General features: G+C 46.8%; 1 long non-coding RNA gene across 1 annotated transcript in view; it reads right to left on the bottom strand.

Annotated features, from left to right (window-relative positions):
• Positions 1 to 14,930: 14,930 nt before the first annotated feature.
• Positions 14,931 to 23,644, bottom strand: part of LOC142295325 (uncharacterized) — a 35,890-nt gene continuing 27,176 nt past the window's right edge. The window contains exons 2-3 of the long non-coding RNA XR_012751420.1: positions 19,175 to 19,343; positions 14,931 to 15,234 (exon numbers count right to left, since the gene is read on the bottom strand). This is a non-coding gene — a long non-coding RNA (uncharacterized LOC142295325). The remainder of the gene's footprint in view (positions 15,235 to 19,174; positions 19,344 to 23,644) is intronic.

The following is a 23,644-nucleotide window of genomic DNA, read 5'->3' as shown; positions in this document are numbered from 1 at the left end:
TGGTGAAAGTGTGCAGACTCGACCAGGTAGCTGCCTGGCACACCTGTTGAGCCGTAGCCTGGTGACGTAATGCCCAGGAAGCACCCACGGCTCTGGTTGAATGGGCCTTCAGCCCTGATGGAACCGGAAGCCCAGCAGAACGGTAGGCTTCAAGAATTGGTTCCTTGATCCATCGAGCCAGGGCGGCCTTAGAAGCCTGCGACCCTTTGCGCTGACCAGCGACAAGGACAAAAAAGTGCATCCGAACGGCGCAAGGGCGCCGTGCGGGAAATGTAGATTCTGAGTGCTCTCACCAGATCTAACAAATGTAAATCCTTCTCATACCGATGAACTGCATGAGGACAAAACGAAGGCAAGGAGATTTCCTGATTAAGATGAAAAGAGGATACCACCTTCGGGAGAAACTCCTGAATGGGGCGCAGCACTACCTTGTCCTGGTGGAAGACCAGGAAGGGAGTCTTGGATGACAGCGCTGCCAGCTCAGACACTCTCCGAAGAGATGTGATCGCTACCAGAAAAGCCACGTTCTGGGATAGTCTAGAAAGTGAAACCTCCCTCAGAGGCTCGAAGGGCGGCTTCTGGAGGGCAACTAGTACCCTGTTCAGATCCCATGGATCTAACGGCCGCTTGCACGGGGGAACGATATGGCAAACCCCCTGTAGGAACGTGCGCACCATAGGACGGCGTGCCAAACGCCTCTGAAAAAAGACGGATAGCGCCGATACCTGACCTTTAAGGGAGCCGAGCGCCAAACCTTTTTCTAACCCAGATAGCAGGAAAGAAAGAAAGGTAGGCAATGCAAATGGCCAGGGAGACACTCCCTGAGCAGAGCACCAGGATAAGAATATCCTCCACGTTCTGTGGTTCTTAGCGGACGTGGGCTTCCTAGCCTGTCTCATGGTGGCAACGACCCCGTGGAATAATCCTGAAGACGCTAGGATCCAGGACTCAATGGCCACACAGTCAGGTCCAGGGCCGCAGAATTCCGATGGAAAAACGGCCCTTGGGACAGTAAGTCTGGTCGGTCTGGTAGTGCCCACGGTTGGCCGACCGTGAGCTGCCACAGATCCGGATACCACGCCCTCCTCGGCCAGTCTGGGGCGACGAGTATGACGCGGCTGCAATCGGATCTGATCTTGCGTAGCACTCTGGGCAAGGGTGCCAGAGGTGGAAACACATAAGGGAGCCGGAACTGCGACCAATCTTGCGCTAGGGCGTCTGCCGCCAGCGCTCTTTGATCGCGAGACCGTGCCATGAAGGTTGGGACCTTGTTGTTGTGCCGGGACGCCATTAGGTCGACGTCCGGCCTTCCCCAGCGGCGCCAGATTTCCTGAAACACGTCCGGGTGAAGGGACCATTCCCCTGCGTCCATGCCCTGGCGACTGAGGAAGTCTGCCTCCCAGTTTTCTACGCCGGGGATGTGAACTGCGGATATGGTGGAGGCCGTGGCATCCACCCACATCAGAATCCGCCGGACTTCCTGGAAGGCTTGTCGACTGCGTGTCCCCCCTTGGTGATTGATGTATGCCACCGCTGTGGAGTTGTTCGATTGAATTCGGATCTGCTTCCTTTCCAGCCACTGCTGGAAGGCTAGTAGGGCAAGATACACTGCTCTGATTACCAGAACATTGATCTGAAGGGTGGACTCCTGCTGAGTCCACGGACCCTGAGCCCTGTGGTGGAGAAAAACGCTCCCCACCCTGACAGACTCGCGTCTGTCGTGACCACCGCCCAAGACGGTGGTAGGAAGGATCTTCCCTGTGATAATGAGGTGGGAAGAAGCCACCATTGCAGAGAGTCCTTGCCGTCTGTGAAAGGGATACTTTCCTGTACAGGGATGTTGACTTCCCGTCTCATTGGCGGAGAATGTCCCATTGAAGTGAACGCAGATGAAACTGCGCAAACGGAACCGCCTCCATTGCCGCCACTATCTTCCCGAGGAAGTGCATGAGGCGTCTTAAGAAGTGCGACTGACCTTGAAGGAGAGTCTGCACCCCAGTCAGTAGTGACCGCTGCTTGTCCAGCGGAAGCTTCACTACCGCTGAGAGGGTATGAAACTCCATGCCAAGATACGTTAGTGATTGGGTCGTGACAGGTTTGACTTTGAGAAGTTGATGATCCACCCGAACGTCTGGAGAGTCTCCAGCGCAACATTCAGGCTGAGTTGGCATGCCTCTTGAGAGGGTGCCTTGACAAGTATATCGTCCAAGTAAGGGATCACAGAGTGTCCCTGTGAGTGCAAGACTGCTACCACTGCCGTCATGACCTTGGCGAACACCCGTGGGGCTGTCGCCAGCCCGAATGGCAGAGCTACGAACTGAAGCTGGTCGTTTCCTATCACGAAATGTAGAAAAACATTGGTGCTCTGTAGCAATCGGCACGTGGAGATAAGCATCTTAGATGTCTATTGATGCTAAGAAATTTCCTTGAGACATTGAGGCAATGACGGAGCGGAGGGTATCATCCGGAACCGCCTGGCCTCCACGTGCTTGTTGAGCAGTTTTAGGTCCAGAACGGAACGGAAAGAGCCATCCTTGTTTGGCACCACAACCAGATTGGAGGAAAACCGTGTCTTGTTCCTGAAGAGGAACCGGGATTACCACTCCTTCTGCCTGCAGAAGAGCATCTGCTCGGTGGGGAGGTGGGGACGTTCTGAAGAATCGAGTCGGAGGACGAGAACAGAACTCTGTCCTGTGCACGTGGGCACACTGTCCCTCACCCACCGGTCTGTGACCTGTGGCAGCTAAATGTCGCCAAAGGCGAGCGAGTCTGCCATCAACCGCGGATGCGGAAAGATGAGAGAGCTGAGAGTCATGAGGAGACCGCCCTGGTAGCGGTTCCTCCGGCTGCCTTCCTTGGGCGTGATTGAGCCCGGCCGGCAGCTGAGCCCCTCTGAGGCTTTTCAGCCCTTTTGGACGAGGACAATTGGGACCTGCCCGAGCCTGGGAAGGACCGAAACCTCGGCTGTCCTTCTAGGACAGCATTAATAGGGTAAGTCGCAATGCAGACATTGCGAGGTTACGGACGCCCCTGCGGCACAGATGTACTTGTGCTCAAGACCAGCTGCGCAAGAACAGCTGAAAAGCTTAGGGTGCCCATACGGCTGTGAATGCCGGAGCAACCGACACGCCGATAGCCTCACAGACAGATTTCAACCAGAGTCCATCTGTCTGTCAATGGCATCTGTAAGTGAAGTCCCATCTCCACTTCAACTATGGCTCTAGCCGCAAGCCTGGAGATTGGAGAATCCACCTTTGGACCCTGGGTCCAACGCCTGACCACGTCAGGGGGAAAGTGATAACGTGTATCCTTAATACGTTTGGAGAAAACGCTTATCTGGGAAGCGTGGTGTTCCTGGACTGCTTCTCTGCAGTCAGCGTGGCCAGAACAATACTCAATATACGTTTGAGCTTGAAATGGGACTTCTCCTGCTGTGAAGCTGACTCCTCCGCTGGGGGAGCTGAGGGAGAAAAGATCCAACATTCCATTGATGGACGCTATAGGATCATTCCTTATGGCGTCACCATCCGGTGTATCCGGAGTGAGAGCGGTGTCAGGATCAAAGTCCTGATGAGCTACGTCTACCTCATCATACAGAGAGCCTCCTGGGACCCCCCCGGAGCACCGATTTTTAATCCAGGTGAGGGTGGCCAGGGAGCAATGAACCAGATTGCCCATGGCCTGTCCGGGCTGCAAGTCTCTATCCCATTGCAACTCCGTCCCTGTCCTTGGACAGGGTTGAGAGGTGGTTCTTTTGGCCACGTCAAGTAGAGACCCCGGCTGACCAAGTGCTACAGGGGAGCATTGCACCCAATGGGGAGCAGTGCCGTGGAACAGTATCACATGCAGCAAAAACAGCATCGAAAGCCTGTGTTGCTTATATGCTGCTGCCGACTTATAGAGCCAAGAATGGCGACCGTACAGTGCAATGTATATCATACAAGCATAAAGTACAAATGAACACTGCAGCACATGCAATACAAGCAGCATAGAAAGCCTGCTTTTCTGCTGCTGTAGACTAGCCATCTAGGGGAATATAGCCCAGAATAGCGACCATACAGTGCAATGTATAGCATACAAGCATAAGTACAAATGAACACTGCAACACCTGCAATACAAGCAGCATAGAAAAAAACCTGTGCCTCAGCACCCTTGCTTTTCTGCTGCTGTAGTCTAGCCATTCTATGGCGAATATAGCCAAGACTAGTGACCGTACAGTGCAGTGTATAGCATACAAGCATAAATACACATGAACACTTCAGTACGTGCAATACAAGCAGCATAGAAAGCCTGTGCCTTAGCACCCATGCTTTCCTGCTGCTGATGTGTCGCCATCTAAGAGGGCATATAGCCCGAAATAGCGACCTATGCAGTGCACTTAAATACAAATAGACAAACTGCGGTATTTAGTGTCAGCACCCCAGGTGCCGCTTACCGCCCGCCTATAAGCGGGTGTGTGGTCGCCCTATTCCTGTTGGTTGCCCAGAGTCCGTTCTCTCAGCTCGGGCTGCAGGAATGGCTGCCGGCGTCCTTCTCCAGCTCGTGTGAGTAGGGGCGGGCCGTGGGCGTGCCCCAAGTCAGAGCGGGAAACCGGCGTCCCACAGTGTCTAGTGAGAGGGCTGGAGCATGTAAATAAGGCTCCAGCCCTCGGCGTTGCTGATTGTACAGCGTCTCTCCCCTACCCTGATTGACAGGGTGGGGGCGGGAACTAAGCTGAGCTAGGCCGCAAAAGCCGGGGACTGGATTTATGAGCGCCGCCGACGTAAAAGCGCGGTCGGCGCTAAGTCCCCGGCGCACTACAAGTCCCAGCCGCGCCGCCGCTCCCGGAGCGTCCGGCGCGGTAGTTCCCAATAAATAAAGTCACTCAGCTAGGCTGCAGTGACTGTAACCCTTTACTGTCCCCGGCGCACTAGCACACCCAGCAAGTCTGGAGTGTGCTGTGCCTGTGTGTACGGGGACACAGAGTACCTGAATGGTGCAGGGCCATGTCCCTGAACGGCACTCCCGCTCCACATCCAGCAGGTTCAATGGGTCTGTGGATGGAGCCCGGCCTCAGGGCTTTGGGGCCGGTAAGATCCCACTTCCTCAGAGCCCCTCAGGGGGATGGGGAAGGAAAACAGCATGTGGGCTCCAGTCGCCGTACCAGCAATAGGTACCTCAACCTTACAAACCACCAGTGGGGTGAGAAGGGAGCATGCTGGGGGCCCTATATGGGCCCACTTTTCTTCCATCCGATATAGTCAGCAGCTACTGCTGACTAAACAGTGGAGCTATGCGTGGATGTCTGACCTCCTTCGCACAAAGCCGAAAACTGGTGAGCCAGTGATCCCACTGGGGGTGTATAGCCAGAAGGGGAGGGGCCTTACACTTTTTAGTGTAATGCTTTGTGTGGCCTCCGGAGGCAGTAGCTATACACCCAATCGTCTGGGTCTCCCAATGGAGCGACGAAGAAAAAGGGAGACTCCGCTTGGAGTAACCCTTGCTTGCTGTGTTTTTAAAAGAAGCCAAGATCAACAGAGCTGGGATCAGGAAAGACTTTGCTACCTACCCCGGTGTCATCCTGGGGACGGATAAGAATGGCGTATTTTTGAATGTGCTTGATGCAAATGTAGCTGTGAAGTGTCCAACTGGGGCACAACTGCTGCCACTGAAGGGGTGGGTGTGTGTGGGGCCCAATTTTTGGAAAAAAGGGAGACTCCACTTGGAGTAACCCTTGCTTACATTGTTTTTAAAAGAAGCCAAGATGAACAGAGCTGGGATCAGGAAAGACTTTGCTACCTACCCCGGTGTCATCCTGGGGACGGTTAATTATGGCGTATTTTTGAATGTGCTTGATGCAAATCTAGCTGTGAATTGTACAACTGGGGCACAACTGCTGCCACTGAATGGGTGGGTGTGTGTGGGGCCCAATTTTTGGAAAAAAAGGGAGACTACGCTTGGAGTCACCTTGCGGTGTTTTACATGATTTTAGAAGGGCGTGCCATGCCTATATCTGTGTGTCCTCCTCTTTTTCCTTGTCCAGCTGTTTTGTTTTCGCATGAGTATATGTCCTTGTCACTTTCCCATGTGTTGTGAGTTGTTTGTCACCTTTTGGACACCTTTGAGGGTGTTTTCTAGGTGTTTTTCTGTGTTTGTGATTGCCTGCCATTGTTTCCTATGCAGTTCGAGTTCGGTTCGTCGAACGTTCGACGAGCCGAACTCGAACGGGACCTCCGTTCGGCGAACCGACCTCGAGCCGAACCGGGACCGGTTCGCTCATCTCTATAGGTGACATCTTTTCTGATTAGTCATTCCCATCCCTTTTATCTCCATGTAGCACAGATGCCATAAGATTTCACCCCCAGAAGTTGTCTCTCCAGACTTTTTTGTTCTCTGTCTTCTGCAGCATTTCCCAACATGGTGCCCTTAAAAATAAAAGTATCAATATACTGCCCTACAAATAGATATATATACCATGCTATGCCCCTTAATAAATAATTAAACCTGACTGTGCTTCCTGTATAAAATGTCCCCCACACTGCTTCTCTCCATAATGTCCCCCCCACACTTCCCCTTTCCATAATCCCCCCACACTGCCCCTCTCCATAATGTCCCCACCACACTGCCCTCTCCATAATGTCCCCACACACTGCCCCTCCCTATAATGTTCCCTCACACGCTGCCCCCACTCTATAACATCCCCCACACCATGCTCCTCTCCATAATGTCCCCTACACTGCTCCTTAAGTTCCCCCACACCCTGCACCTCTCCATATTGTTCTCCCATGCTCTGCACCTTGCCATATCGTTCCCCATAACCTGCACATCTCCATAATGTCCTCCACATCCTGCACTGCTCCATAATTTCACCCCACACACCCTGCACCCCTTCATAATGTTCCCCAACAACGTGCACCTATCCCTAATGTTCTCCCACAACCTGCACCTCTCCATAATGTCCCCCACATTATGCACCTCTCCATAATGTCCCCCATGCACTGCACCACTCCATAATGTCCCCTCACAGCCTACACAGCTCCATAATGTTCCCTCCTACCCTGCACCTCTCCATAATGTTCCCCCAACAACCTGCACTGCTCTATAATGTTCTCCCAGAACCTGCACTGCTCCATAAAGTTCCCCCCTTCCCCTAGAATAGTATATATAATCTTCTGCTTCTCCTAGAGCACTTACTATTGCCACCCTGGACTTTTCTGCCTTGGCCACTCTGGCAGCAGTGTGATGAGGTTACAGCATCATGACATACACCATTGCATGCTGGGGCCGGGTATAACAAGTACAGATCTTGCTCTGATCCCCCTCAGTCCAGATGCTCTAAAACAGGGGTGAGGAACCTTCTTACTGCCGGGGGCCATTTGGAAATTTCTGCCAACCTTCGGGGGCCGCACAAAATTATCAATGTGAAAATGACCCTGCTATATTTGGTCAAACAATTAATTAACTCACCCCTACTGTGGCGGCCGGAGCTGGTTCTCTTTTGTGCGGCTGTGATGTTCGGTGATACTTATGTTGCTTCTATCTTTTCCAGGTTTGTCACGATCTGGAGTGCAAGCAACTCTTTGTGATAATAAGATTAGTAGACCATATACATCACACAACAGACACAGGCACTGGTGTTTATAAATCACAGGAGACACATACATGACTGAAGGGGCTGTTGGCATATACATCACATAGGAGGTGCTGGGACTGCTGTATATACATCACAGGTGACACCTACATCACAGGTGACACTGGGGGCACATACATCACACGAGGGGCTGGGGATATGTACAGTTAGGTCCAGAAATATTTGGACAGTGACACAATTTTCGCGAGTTGGGCTCTGCATGCCACCACATTGGATTTGAAATGAAACCTCTACAACAGAATTCAAGTGCAGATTGTAACGTTTAATTTGAAGGTTTGAACAAAAATATCTGATAGAAATTGTAGGAATTGTACACATTTCTTTACAAACACTCCACATTTTAGGAGGTCAAAAGTAATTGGACAAATAAACCAAACCCAAAAAATTTTTTTTTATTTTCAATATTTTGTTGCGAATCCTTTGGAGGCAATCACTGCCTTAAGTCTGGAACCCATGGACATCACCAAACGCTGGGTTTCCTCCTTCTTAATGCTTTGCAAGGCCTTTACAGCTGCAGCCTTCAGGTCTTGCTTGTTTGTGGGTCTTTCCGTCTTAAGTCTGGATTTGAGCAAGTGAAATGCATGCTCAATTGGGTTAAGATCTGGTGATTGACTTGGCCATTGCAGAATGTTCCACTTTTTTGCACTCATGAACTCCTGGGTAGCTTTGGCTGTATGCTTGGGTCATTGTCCATCTGTACTATGAAGCGCCGTCTGATCAACTTTGCAGCATTTGGCTGAATCTGGGCTGAAAGTATATCCCGGTACACTTCAGAATTCATCCGGCTACTCTTGTCTGCTGTTATGTCATCAATAAACACAAGTGACCCAGTGCCATTGAAAGCCATACATGCCCATGCCATCACGTTGCCTCCACCATTTTTTACAGAGGATGTGGTGTGCCTTGGATCATGTGCCGTTCCCTTTCTTCTCCAAACTTTTTTCTTCCCATCATTCTGGTACAGGTTGATCTTTGTCTCATCTGTCCATAGAATACTTTTCCAGAACTGAGCTGGCTTCATGAGGTGTTTTTCAGCAAATTTAACTCTGGCCTGTCTATTTTTGGAATTGATGAATGGTTTGCATCTAGATGTGAACCCTTTGTATTTACTTTCATGGAGTCTTCTCTTTACTGTTGACTTAGAGACAGATACAACTACTTCACTGAGAGTGTTCTGGACTTCAGTTGATGTTGTGAACGGGTTCTTCTTCACCAAAGAAAGTATGCGGCGATCATCCACCACTGTTGTCATCCGTGGACGCCCAGGCCTTTTTGAGTTCCCAAGCTCACCAGTCAATTCCTTTTTTCTCAGAATGTACCCGACTGTTGATTTTGCTACTCCAAGCATGTCTGCTATCTCTCTGATGAATTTTTTCTTTTTTTTTCAGCCTCAGGATGTTCTGCTTCACCTCAATTGAGAGTTCCTTAGACCGCATGTTGTCTGGTCACAGCAACAGCTTCCAAATGCAAAACCACACACCTGTAATCAACCCCAGACCTTTTAACTACTTCATTGATTACAGGTTAACGAGGGAGACGCCTTCAGAGTTAATTGCAGCCCTTAGAGTCCCTTGTCCAATTACTTTTGGTCCCTTGAAAAAGAGGAGGCTATGCATTACAGAGCTATGATTCCTAAACCCTTTCTCCGATTTGGATGTGAAAACTCTCATATTGCAGCTGGGAGTGTGCACTTTCAGCCCATATTATATATATAATTGTATTTCTGAACACATTTTTGTAAACAGCTAAAATAACAAAACTTGTGTCACTGTCCAAATATTTCTGGACCTAACTGTATAAGCCCCCAGCCCCTCACTGTGATGTATATGCTTTCAGCCTCTCCTTTGATGTATATGCGCCCAGCCCCTCCTGTGAGGTATATGCGCTGAGCCCCTCCTGTGAGGTATATGCGCCCATCCGCTCCTGTGAGGAGGTATATGCGCCCATCCGCTCCTGAGAGGTATATGCCACCAGCCGCTCCTGAGAGGTATATGCCCCCAGCCACTCCTGTGATATGTACAGCCCCAGCATCTCCAGTGTGATGTATATGCCCCCTACCATCTCCAATGTGATGTATATATCACAGGAGGGGTTGGGGCATACACATAACAGCAGACACTGGGGGCATACTGTACACATAACATGAGACGCTGGGGCATATCCATGACAGGAGATGCTGGGGGCATATACATGACAAGAGGGGCTGGGGAACAGACATTACTAGGTCACAGGGAGGCATAAGTATTGCTGTGGGGCACAGACGGCACTTGGGGGGCACACACATCACTAGGGCAGCACAGAGAGCACTAGGGGGGGCACGGACATCACTAAGTGTGGGTCACACAGACATCACTAAGTGGGGGGCACACAGACATCACTAAGTGGGGGGGCACACAGACATCACTAAGTGGGGGCACACAGACAGCACTAGGAGACTGGGGGGCACGGACAGCACTTGCAAGCACAGACGTCACTAGGGGGTACACAGCATTGGAGAGAACACAGCACTGGGAGCTGCACACAGCACTGTAGGGGGCACGCTGCACAAGACAAGAGGTGGAGAGCAGGCGGCACACAGCACTGGAAGCTGCACACAGCACTGATGGGGGCCCGCTGCACCGGAAAGCGAGCGGCGCAGGGGAGCGGGCGGCACACACACTGGGAGCTGCACACTTCACTGATGGGTCACGCTGCACCGGAGAGCAGGTGGCACACATACTGGGAGCTGCATATGTCACTGATGGGGCACGCTGCACCGGAGAGGGGACGGAAAGTGGGCGGCACAATGCTGGAAACAGTGAAGCTGCAGTGGGACGGAAGCGCAGAGCGCTAAACCCACACATAAAGTAAGTCCTGAGCACGCTGGCACCTGCCAGCGAAAGAGCTCATTGGTGTGTTCAAGCAGCACATGTGGAGATTTAAAGGGCCGGCGGCCGGTAAAACCATGGTGGTGGCTGGAGTACTGCCGCCCCCGGGAATCTGCCCGGGGGGCGCAAAAAAGGTCATGGCGGGCCGCATGCGACCCGCGGGCCGGATGTTCCCCACTCCTGCTCTAAAAGATGCAAATACAGCTCAATATAGGAGAATGAAAACCGAAGCCTCCTGGTTCTCCGTGGGCCACACAACATCCTTTGACAGGCCATATATTCTGCAGGCATGACCTATAGCCTAACATGTTGATCCAAAAAAAGGCAAAAACCCCATGGGGCAATCATTAATAGCTTTAATTTAGAGGAAAAATTCTCAAACGACAATCAGACTATATCCTTAAAGCAATGCCCAATCACAGAATCTAGTGCACATAGCTGATAATGATTATATTCTTCAATAAAGGCATCCAGGCCTCTCTTGAATCTTAGTAGTGAATCAACGATTACAAAATCATGTGGCAGAAAGTTCCATAGTCTTACTGCTCTTATAGTGAAGAATCTGCATCTGTCATTATTAGGGCTGAGCAGACCCGGACTGTTATAGTCCGGATTCGCGCGGTTTCAAAGATGCCTGGGTGCCGGACCCGGACCCGGGATGCTGGGTGTATGATCCGGATTCGGCACTGGGGAAATTAAAGGAAAAATAAAGAAAAAAAAGAATTAAGCAAGCGTTTCATACTTATGGAGACTCGGTGTCATGGCGGCAAACTGCTTCCGGGTCGCGCATTCACTTGCTGTACTGCGCATTAGGCTCATCGCATACACACAGCTTTCTGTGCTTTCCCCGCCCACCAGTCGTCCTGTTGTCTGTGATTGATTGCAGTCAGACGCGCCCCCAGCCTGTGACACTGTCTGCCTGCAGTCATTGCTCATCGCTGCTCAGTCATTGTCTGCGCTGACAGCCGGCGGTCTTGTTCTAAGGCCGCTTGCTGTGAGATGTAGCAGAGCTGGAAGCGGCTTGGAGACTCATGTGGATTACGCCAGACCTGGAGGGGTGTTTGGGGTTAATAAAGTGGTGAAAGAGGGTGTGTTTTTGTATTTTATTCCAAATAAAGGATTTTTCCTTTTTGATTGTACTTATTTACTTTCATTTACAGGTTAGTGATGAAGGTATCTCATAGACGCCTGTGCCACCACTAACCTAGGGTTTAGTAGCAGCTGTGCACTGTAATTAACCCCTGCTATTACCCCGATTGCCACCACACTAGATCAACGGGAAGAGCCGATAAAGCACTGGGATTGTCACATCTAATGGATGCGGCAATACTGGGCGGCTGTGGGCTGAGAATACCAGCCCTCAGCTGGCTTTATCTTAGCTGGGCATCAAAATTGGGGGGACTGCATGTGTTTTTTTTTTTGTTTTTTTTTAAATTTATTTAAATAATAGAAAAAACAAAACAATACGGTTTCTCTAAGGCCGGAGTCACACTTGCGAGGGACTCGCCCGAGTCTTACGTCGCATTACCCGGCAAAGCCGCACACTCCCCTAACAGGAGCAAGTCAGCCATTGTGTTTTTATGTACCTGCATGCTTATGTTTGGAGAGCGGCAGGCCATAATGTTATGCCAGACTCGCACAAGTCTCGCTTCGCATCACCTGGCATAGCCGCACACTCTCCTGACAGGAGAGGGTCGGCTGCATGTGTTTCTATGTACCTGCACGCTCATGTTTGGAGAGTGTGAAGCTGCCGGGTGATATGATAAGAGTCCCTCACACATGTGACTCTTGGCTTATCTTGATACACAGTACACATAAAGCCCGACAGCTGGGGGCTGCAGCTGTGGGCTTTATCTGTGCTGGTATAAGAATACGGACACCCTACACTGATTGTTTTATTTATACATTTATTTTTATTCCACCATACTAACCTGCAGACACTTGCACTGCTTTCCCCGACCACCGGCCGTCCTGGCCCCTGTGATTGGTTGCAGTCAGCTGACATGCTGCCACTCAGGGTGGAGGTGCGTCTAACTGCAACCAATTACACACGATGGTAGGCGGGCATAGCAGTGAATATTCAATTGTCGGCTCCGGAAGGGAAAGTGTGACCCGGAAGGAGTGTGCCGCCATGACACAGCCTCAGTGAGTACACTGCGTGCGCTCCTACCCCCCTATCCCTTCCACCAATGTTTTTAATCTCCAAATTCTTGTCCCTATGGACTTATATGGTTACCAGATTCCGGTGCGGATCGGGGTTTTTTGTTTTTTTTTTAATTTAGCATGGACCCTCCAGTCCCGTTTTTTGCGAGTCCGATCAGCTCTAGTCAGTATGATTGAACCTTGGGAGAGGAGGTAAAATCTGGAAAGAAACAGGAGCCCAATAGGGTCTTATCTGTGTTGAAGGGAGACAGAACAGAAAGATAACAGGCTCACCTGCAGTAGTTGTGTGAGCCCCAACTACTTGTTAAGCATCACACAGCTGCTGCAGCACCCCTAGACAATGTACAAGGCTGGTGGTGAATGTGGAATATACCGCGCTGCTGTACAGAAAAAAAGATCCGGATGGAGATCAAAGTGATTTTATTTTCAACGCGTTTTAGCGAAACCTCTCGCCTTCATCAGGAAAAAAAATCACACATATACAGCAACAAATACAGGAAGAATACCGCATTTTTCGGACTATAAGACGCACCGGACCATAAGACGCACCATGGTTTTAGAGGAGGAAAATACGACAATAAAATTTTAAGCAAAACGTGTGGTCATGACACACTGTTATGGGGCGAGGATCTGCTGCTGACACTGTTATGGGGGTAATGGCCCCAAATTCTCTAACTAAGGTACCCCATAATGGTAATGATCCTCCTGTCTTGTATATTATCCCCATCCCACGACCTGATGTTCAGGTTGGTAGATCCAGATAACTTCTTACATAATGTAATAAAATTTGAGACATGGTCAGAAGACAAATGGCAAAAAGGCCATAGTCAATAATTAAATGGAAGAATCAAAATTGGGTAATAAATATATTTATAAACATCAATGCTTCAATAAAACACTTAAAGAGGATCTAGTCACTAGGTTTCATTTGACCAGTTTTTGCTCTCATTTAGGAGCACAATTTGATCAAAACTGGCCAATTTTGATGTAGTAATAGGTCATATTTAATGTTTTCAAAACCCAAGAATAAACATATGAAAATCCTACCTGAAACCAGATAAAAAAAAGGAGAAGTTGACTCAATCTTTTGTCACACAGAGGTCTTTACAAACATCACCGACTGTCATGGCGGTGTTGGAATCTGTTCAGACTGCTGATACTCACTGTGCCTGATAACTTCTCTGAGATCTGTAACCAGTGCAGGCTGACTTGGGCATCGACCAACAAATTGGTAGTTTATAGGAAGGCTATAAAGAGTTAATAGTTGCTGGTCTGCTTGTGAGTCATCTTTGATTACATGTTTTGGGGAAACCAATCACATCTGCTCCTCTCCTGTATATGCTGGCTAGACATGGACACTTCCATTAGTGACAGCTATAGTTTATCTTAGCTGTTCTGGTGAGGTGTTGTGATCCAGATTAACTAGTGGTTATGGTACTTGTTGCTGTGTGCAGTTGTGGAGTTAACCCTTGTTGTCTTTTGCTGCTACCTTCCTGCTCTTGCTTTTCTCCTGAGTCTCTCATTCTTAGTTCCTGTGTGTTTGCAGTGTGTCAGAGTTTTGTTTTTTTCCGTCTGTCTTAATCTGTTTTTCCATCTCTCCTGCCCCTTCCTTCACTGGTGGGAGGGGAGAATCAGGTCAGTTCTGGTCAGGCGCTTAGCCATTAGGGGTAACCCTGAGGTTAGAGATAGCCTAGGGACACCTAGCATGAGAAACGGCATAAGAGCCCCTGTCCCTCGCTTTCCTACAGTCATATTGTGACAGCTTTGCATTGTGTGTCTGTGTGTGCCATACAAAGCAAGGAGAACAAAAAGAGGAGAACAGAACTGTCTGAGGACAGGAGAAAAGAACCAAAATTGTTGAAAAATATCAACAATCTCAAGGTTACAAGTCCCTCTCCAGAGAGCTTGATGTTCCTTTGTCCATGGTGCGCAACATAATCAAGACGTTTACAACCCATAGTATTGTAGTTAATAATCCCTGGACGTGGATGACAGAGTAAGTGAGAGGAAAGGTTGCAACGCAGGATAGTCCGCATGGTGGAAAAGCAGCTGCAATCAAGTTCAAGAGAAAATGAAGCTGTCCTGAGGCTCAAGGTGCATCAGTGTCAGCTCAAACTATCGTCAAGATTTGAATGAAATGAAATGCTATGGCAGAAGACTCAGGAAGACCCAACTGCTGACAGAGACATAAAAAAACTAGACTGCCAAAATGTAAGAGAGTAATGTGAGCTGTTTCCAGCATCTGGGCGTTTATGTGGTGAGTTGGGGCGTGCGCTATTGCCTCACATCCGGTGTATGGAACGCGGACGTCGGGGAAATAGAACGCATGCTGCGCATGCACAGTGTGTATAACAGACCTCACTTCTGGTTTACGGAGCCAGGAGACTCAGGGCATGTGAACCTATTGTTTACGTGCAGCGCTAGTACAGGAGATCTAACAGTGATTGCCAGATGCTTGTGGACAATAGGTGAACCTGATGCCTGGAATTCACAGTGTCGCCACGATTACTAGATGAAGTGGAACAGCAGACTGTAGTGCAGGTAAGTGCTCTTAGTGAGGATATATTAGCGTTTCTGTGAAAGAAAGGGAAATTGATCAGAATCCATAATTAAAGAACATATATATTATAAGCAACTGTATTTATCCTATTAATAATTACAATGGAAGAAACATTTTCTTGTCAATGGGGTATTGAAGAAAAAATTGGAACCACATACAAATAACAGCCAGAGGAAAATTATTGTTATATAACAATTACATGAATATTACAACCTGAACCAATCTCAGATCATTCAGTCCATTAGATACCTAATATACTGTCTCGTATCTGTGATTTAAGCCATTAGGTTCAAGTGTGTTAAGAGTATGGATCCCTCTTACTTCCCTATCAAGGAGGTGTTTAATCCTATTACCTCCCCTATGTGCTACATCAACATGGTCTATCACATGGAATTTAAAGCTGGGTTCACACTAAACGACAGCGACAACGACGTCGCTGTTACGTCACCATTTTCTGTGACGTAGCAGCGACCTTGTATGTCGCTGTTATGATCGCTGCTTAGCTGTTAAACACAGCAGCCGAAGCAGCGATCATAACGACACGCGTCGCTGTGCTGCAACATGTGCAGAGAGCAGGGAGCCGCGCACACTGAGCGCTGGCTCCCTGCTCTCCTAGCTACAGTACACATCGGGTTAATTACACGATGTGTTCTGCAGCTACATGTGCAGAGAGCAGGGAGCCGTGCACACTGCTTAGTGCTGGCTCCCTACTCTCCTAGCTACAGTACACATCGGGTTAATTACACGATGTGTACTGCAGCTACATGTGCATAGAGCAGGAGCCGGCACTGGCAGCGTGACAGCGCCGGAGGCTGGTAACGAAGGTAAATATCGAGTAACCACCTTGGTTACCCGATGTTTACCTTGGTTACAGCTTACCGCAGCTGCCAGATGCCGGCTCCTGCTCCCTGCTCGCTTCATTTCGTCGCTCTCTCGCTGTCACACACAGCAATCTGTGCGTCACAGCGCGGAGAGCTACGACCAAAAAATGAAGCTGGACATTCAGCAACGAGCGGCGACCTCACAGCAGGGGCCAGCTCGTTGCTGGATGTCACACACAGCGACAGCGACGGGGCGTCGCTGCAACGTCACAGAAAATGGTGACGTAGAAGCGACGTCGTTGTCGTTGTCGCTGTGTGTGACACCACCTTAAGTTGTGAAATCTGATGACCAGCCGTCAAAAAATGCTGTGGTATGGGTAATAAAGTATTCCCACAGCGAATGTCGGATTTGTGTCGACTAATGCGGTCTCGGATATGTTGGGTGGTCTCACCAACATACCCGAGACAACATGGACACTTGATGTAATAATGGGCTATCCGACACTCATGCCTTACTTGCTGGATTTTTATATTTGATATTTTTCAATAAAATGGACTTTTAACTTTCCTCCCTGGCGCTGGAAACTTTTTCTTCTTGATGTAATAAATTACAAATGTACTATCGCACGTGTAAAAGCCCGTGATCCGGAATATCTTGCCTGTCCTTGGATGCGTGAACGAGTTACCCTTAGGGGCACTTTGCACACTACGACATCGCAAGCCAATGCTGCGATGCCGAGCGCGATAGTCCCCGCCCCCGTCACAGCTGCGATATCATGGTGATAGCTGCCGTAGTGAACATTATCACTACGGCAGCTTCACATGCACTTACCTTCCCTGCGACAGCGCTCTGGCCGGCGAACCGCCTCCTTCCTAAGGGGGCGGGTCGTGCGGCGCCATAGCGACGTCACACGGCAGGCGACCAATAGAACTGGAGGGGCGGAGATGAGTGGGACGTAAACATCCCGCCCACCTCCTTCCTTCCGCATAGCCGGCCGGGACGCAGGTTGAAGATGTTCCTCGCTCCTGCGGCTTCACACACAGCGATGTGTGCTGCCGTAGGAATGAGGAACAACATCGTAACATCGGTCTTTCCAAATTCATGGAAATGACCGACGCTACACCGATGATACGATTACGACTCTTTTGTGCTCGTTAATCGTATCAAAAATGCTTTACACACTACGATGTCAAGAGCGATGCCGGAAGTGCGTCACTTTTGATTTGACCCCACCGACATCGCACCTGCGATGTCGTAGTGTGCAAAGTGCCCCTTAGTTACATTGGCACATTGTACGCATCCAAGGCATGGGAAAGTGCCTTTCTGTTGTGCACCAAGGAATGTTTGGCGTGGAACAACTTTGGATGATCCCAGATCAGCACGAACCAGCTGATTCTTTAAATTAGGGGACCTCTTGTAACAAAAAAGAGGCAAATTATGAAACGCCTCTATCTGTGGATACGCTAACTTGAGCAGTGGCCAGTGTTGACTTATGATCATCCTTATTATTGGTTGGAAAGGGTGATAAGTGGTGATACATGGTATCTGACCCTGGGATGTCCATGTCCGCTTGGACGTGGAATGTTTCGTATCAGCCACCTGTTGTGTATATACCCTCTGTTGAAATTTCAGACTGATCTCCGTGTGTCTGATTTCTCTAATGTCTGCTTTGGTGACGAGTCTGTCTATCCTAGTGTGTTGAGGTATGGGGAGGGCTTGTTTCACATGTCTCGGGTGGTTGCTCATATAATACAAAAGGCTATTCCTGTCTGTGGATTTGACATAAATATCAGTAACAAGGAGACCTTGGTCATTCTTAATAACCATGCAATCCAAGTAATTGATCTTTGTCTGATCATAATGAATGGAAAAGGTGTGTCCCGGCATAAATCGATTGAGATCAGCAAAGAACTCCATTAAGTAATCTAATTCACCATCCCAAACCATAAAGACGTCGTCTATGTATCTCCGCCATGTCAAGGCATGTCTAGTGATGAGGGGATGGGAATTAATAAATTGATCTTCAAAGAAAGCCATAAAGATATTGGCGTAAGGAGGCGCCATGTTCGATCCCATGGCGGTCCCCTTACATTGCAAGAAAAACTGGTCTTGAAACAAATTTTTTTTTTCCAAAACAATCATCAAGAGATCAATACAGAATTCTTTGTTGCCCCCAGGTAATATAGTGTACTCTTCTAAGAACCAACGTACTGCCTTGATCCCTTCCTTTTGTGAGATACTAGTATAAAGACTATTCACATCTAATGTTACTAGATGTGAATTAATTGGAATTTGTCGTAGGTCCGTAATTATCTCCAAAAAGTGTCCTTCACATATGATGGGATGAGTGGTATGAGGGGGGATAATATTCTCTCAACTGTTCTGGCTAATGGGGATAATATGGAATCAGTTGAGGCTACTATAGGTTTGCCTAGTGGATGTGTGAGGTTCTTATGAATTTTCGGAAGTGTGTAGAAAACAGGGATGATTGGATGTGGATTTATGAGATAAGTGGCTAACGTCTGGTCAATAATGCCAGCTTGTAAATATTGTTGGGAAGTGGACTTAATCAGGGGGGAAATTTGAGATGTTGGATCTTTTGGTACTGGTTCACAAGTGCTACTATCTGCGAGTTGTCCCAAAATTTCAGTAACATGGTAGCTACGGTCCAAAATGACCGTAGCTCCCCCTTTGTCGGCAGGCTTGATAACAATGCTGGTATTGTCTTTTACAGTAAGTTCTTGATAGCCCTAGATTCCTCTACCGTGAGATTATGGTTCAATTGAAAATCACCCTTGTGAATTCTATTATTAAGTTTATCAACATCACTGGTTACCAAGGAGACAAATGTTTCTATTGGGTCATGGTGTCTGGGTGGCATATATGAGCTAGGTATTGTGAGGCCTAGATCTTTCAAATTAAAGCAGACACCCTCACCCAATGAAGGAGTAGGTGTTGTATTAGCAAAATGTACCTTCAACCTTAAGGACCTAAAAAAGTAATTAAGTTCCTGTTCCATCAGGAAGGTATCGTATCAGGATGTAGGACAGAATGTTAGTCCTTTTTGTAGGACTAGATGTTCGGCGAACGATAGATTGTAGGAGGAGATATTGTAAATGAGGTTGGAATTACCTATGTGCCCATATTCATCCTTCCCTGTTGTTCTGATATCTTTCTCTTCCCCTGCCTTGTCTTCTTGTGGGTGGTCGGCATTGGTCTTAAAAACCAGATGATTGGCGTGATGTCCCATAATCGCCATCCGAGTCGCTGGTGGAGGCATAATTCTGTACCTGTAGGGACACTGAAAATGAAAGGTATCACCAGACTGCCATCGATAAACTGTACCCTTGGAGTAATCCTCCTGGTCACTGAGAAATTTGTATCTCTTTTTCGTCTCAAGATATTTGTGGAAGGTAGTTATAAGATCATCAGTTTTGGTCTTCAATTGGTTTAGATCAGAAGCAGATAAGGTCTGTTTAAGTTGCTCCTCTGTGGATTTAATATTGTCAGATACCTGTTGTATTTCTTTTTGTAGAAATTCAATCGTAAGTGTAATTATATCCATCGAGCACTTATTAATTATCGCTTCAAATTTATCACAAAATAGAGGATTATCCGAAAAAAGTGTGGGTTTGAGAGAGACCCTCAAACTCCTTGGTATTCTTTTCGTACGATGATACTCGGCCAAAGTCACCAGGTGAAGATCAAGTGCTGCTTGTCTCTGAAGCTCTTTTTCATACTCTCTTCCACGTAATTCTTCGGGTGGTATGACCAAAAATGTATTCGATGTGGTCACTTAAGAAACAATAGTAGAGGTTTCCTCATCAATATATCAGAAGGAAGGAAAAATTAGATTATGACATTGGTCAGATGCTGGGGTATGAGATCAGGAGCTAGAGCCAAAAAAATTTTTTGTAGAAAAGGAGGAGAAAGCTCTGCGTCACTGAACAATGGGTGCTTTGGAGTAAAAATAATCATACAATATAGAGGGAACTCCGGCAGACCATTCACTCCCACACAAAAAGAGAAAATAGAGAATTCTTCATGCAAATTCAATTTTATTGATCAAGAGCAATTGATCACAATAAATGAAATGTGTTGTTGTCCATACAAAATGACGTTTCGGCCATTAGGCTTTGTCAAACTGGACTTTATCTGAACATAAACAAAAATAAATATCAATCAAAATCAACATAATGATATTACAGTACAGTATTAAAATCTCTATTTAATACTGTACTGTGATTTCATTATGTTAATTTTGATTGAAATTTATTTTTGTTTATGTTCAGATAAAATCCAGCTTGACAAAGGCTAATGGCCGAAATGTCATTTTGTATGGACAACAACACATTTCATTTATTGTGATCAATTCCTCTTGATCAATAAAATTGAATTTGCATGAAGAATTCTCTATTTTCTCTTTTGGTGTGAGAGTGAATGGTGTGCTTGAGTTCCCTCTATATTGTATGATTATTTTTACTCCAGAGCACCCATTGTTCAGTGACGCAGAGCTTTCTCCTCCTTGACTGTGTGCAAGTCATCATGAAATCTGAAGATTACTAAAGGATTTTGAGTCACAATGTAGTGTCCAGTGACAGAACACTGGGTTTGCATCCTAGGTCATGGGCCTTCCAGCATCAGAATGCTAAGAATATACAGCAACACTCTGAAATGCTAAGTTATGCAAATGTTGAATTTTTCATTTCAATTTAAGAATGTTCCTGCCTGCTCATAAAATTGAGGGCATTAAGCCCAGATAGATGCATATTACCTTAGAACTCTACAAAGAGATACGGCTTGTTGCTGGCTGTTGAGCTCTCATAAACTGACCATTTTATGCTCCAAGTATCTCATTTTTAAAACTTATTTTCAACAGCAGCAATGCAATTCCAAAATTCCTAATATATAATATTTGCATACCTTTGCGTTTCACAGTGCAGCTGTATATTTTTTAGCAGTACATTGCATTTTCAGTTTGTACCTGTTCACACTTGTCTTTTTGGATGTGCTGGTCAGTTTTTTTTGTTTCATATTGTAGTTCATTCCTTTCTGACTAAGCACTCCTCCCACCACCTGGAGGCAGTCTTTAATTTCAATTTAAGTAGACTCCTGCTAGCCCATAAAATTGTAGGCTTAAAGACAAGATTTAGGGACCTAACAAAGACACACACCTTATCACTGGCTGTTGAGCTCTCATAAACTGTCCATTTCCTGAACTAAATATTTCATTTTTAAAACTTATTTTCAATAGCAATAATGCAGTTTCAAAATTCCTAAAATTCAGTGTTTGTATATCTTAGTGTTTCAGAGTGCAGCTTTATATTTTTTAGCTGTATATTGCATTTTCAGTTTGCACCTGTTCATATTTGTCTGTTTAGATGTGCTGTGCTGATCAGTTTATATTTTATATTCCAGCGTGAGAATGACCCCAAACATACTTCAAGAAGAAACCAGAAATGGATGGAATCAAAGTTTTGGAGAGTTCAAAAGTGGCCAGCAATTAAGCTGGATCTAAATCCCATTGAAAACCTGTGGAGAGATTTTAAAATTACTGTTGGGAGAAGGCACTCTTCAAATATGAGAGACCTGGAGCAGTTTGCAAAAGAAGAGTGGTCCAAAGCTCCAATTCAAAAGTGTAAGAAGCTTGTTGATGGATTGCAGTTATTTAACTTGAGGATGCCAACAAATTTGTCCAGCCCTTTTTTGGAGTTTTGTGTGAAAATTATTGCATGATGTGACCTCAGATGTAGCAGAGTTGGAATCGTCGTGGGAACTTGTGTGGATTACGTTGGACCTGTTGGGGTGTTTTTCGAGCTAATAAAGGGGTGAAAGAGGTAAATAAAGGATTTTTTTTCCAGTGTTTGTGTTTATTTACTTTCACTTACAGATTGGTAATGGGAGTGTCTCATAGACACCTCCCATTACAAATCTAGAGCTTAGTAGCAGCTGTGAGCTGACATTAACTCCTTATTAACCTGATTGCCACCGCATCAGGGCAATCGAGAAGAGTCAGGTAAAGTGCTGGGATTGTCGCATCTAATGCATGCGGCAATCCTGGGTGGCTGTAGGTTGCTATTTTTAGGCTGGGGTGGGCCAATATGCATGGGTCTCCCCAGAATACCAGCCCCCCAGCTGTCATGCTTAAGGTTGGCTGGGCATCAAAATAGAGGGGGACCCAACGCTGCTTTTATTGCCACATGTGGCTCCTTTTATTTTCATACACAGCCAAGAAAAACACATGGCTGGGGGCTGCAGCCTGTAGCCATATACTTTATCTGTGCTGAGTAGCATAATATGTACCATATAGACCCGCAGGTCGGGTCTGTGATTGGAAGCGACAGACACGCTATCGCTCAGTGTGGTGGCGCCTCTGACTGCAACCAATCACAGATGGGTGGGGTAATAAGTGCATATGCAATAAAGGTAATACCCATTTGACTCAGTAAGTATAGCGCGCTTGCTTTATTAATATTTCCTTTATTTTACCTTTAAACCCACGGTGGTCCGCCCATCATTATTTTTCACCCATTGAATAAAAAAAACAGTCAAAAACACATGGTAAATGCATGTGTTTTTGGATGTGTTTTCGTGACCACAGGGTGTGTTTTTTATTTTATAACACATGTTACCATCAGCTCAGACAAAGGCACACTCCTGATATCCATTGATAGTCCAGCAGCCAAAGAAGACCACCGTGCTATGTCCCATTACCCATATGCACTTACAATGTTTAAAAGAAGGTCTTTAGTTCAACTTTAAACCAGCTGGCTTATCATATGACAATGTGTATCCCAGAGGTATCACCATCAGGATTGCAGGACACTTTTCTGTTCCATTCAAAAAAAACACCTGTTTCCCAATGCCTGAAGGGAGTTCTTGTTTTACTCAGAAGGTAATAGTAATCTACACAACTCGCCTTCTGCTATTATCAGTAAAATAACCGCACACTCTCCAGGTTGAACTACTGCCGCTTTTTATTTCTTGTTTTAAACCAGTCATCCTAATTAAATAAAACAAAGACAATCCCACAGCTCACAATAATAACCCTAAATATCAGTATATGTTTATTGCCCTCTCCCATGTATCCCACCTTACATGACTGAAGTCACTAGTGTGCACTATTTCTTGAGTTGTCTTACTTTGGGTTACCGATTGATGACTTACTAAGCTTGAACTACAATGGGAAATAATCGAAGGATCTTGGCACTCAATTACAAGGTATTGAAAGCATGGTACAGAATGCTTTAAAATTTGATTCTAAAGAATGGAGTGGCCGGAAGTAGGTAGGAAGGCACAGACAAAAGGAGGTATAAAAAAAGAAAGCTTATTACATGCTTTACCTGCAATTATTATACGATCCCCACTCACTGAGTCCCTTATACCAGTCCATTATTGAAAACCTTAAAGGAACCAATCACCAGGATTTTCATTTATAACCTAAAGCCAGTGCAATACTGACACTATCAGACTGATTCTCTACATACCTTTAGTGGTCGGCTCGGATGTTTAGGTTTTGATATCCAAGAAAGTAAAGTTTATAAAATTAGCTGCTTGTTGAGTGATAGCAGCAATCCCCTCCCCCTGTTAGAATTAGCATAA

Source organism: Anomaloglossus baeobatrachus, chromosome 3, assembly GCF_048569485.1.
Source record: "Anomaloglossus baeobatrachus isolate aAnoBae1 chromosome 3, aAnoBae1.hap1, whole genome shotgun sequence".
Classification (NCBI taxonomy): domain Eukaryota; kingdom Metazoa; phylum Chordata; class Amphibia; order Anura; family Aromobatidae; genus Anomaloglossus; species Anomaloglossus baeobatrachus.
This window is presented reverse-complemented; position numbering and strand designations above follow the sequence as displayed.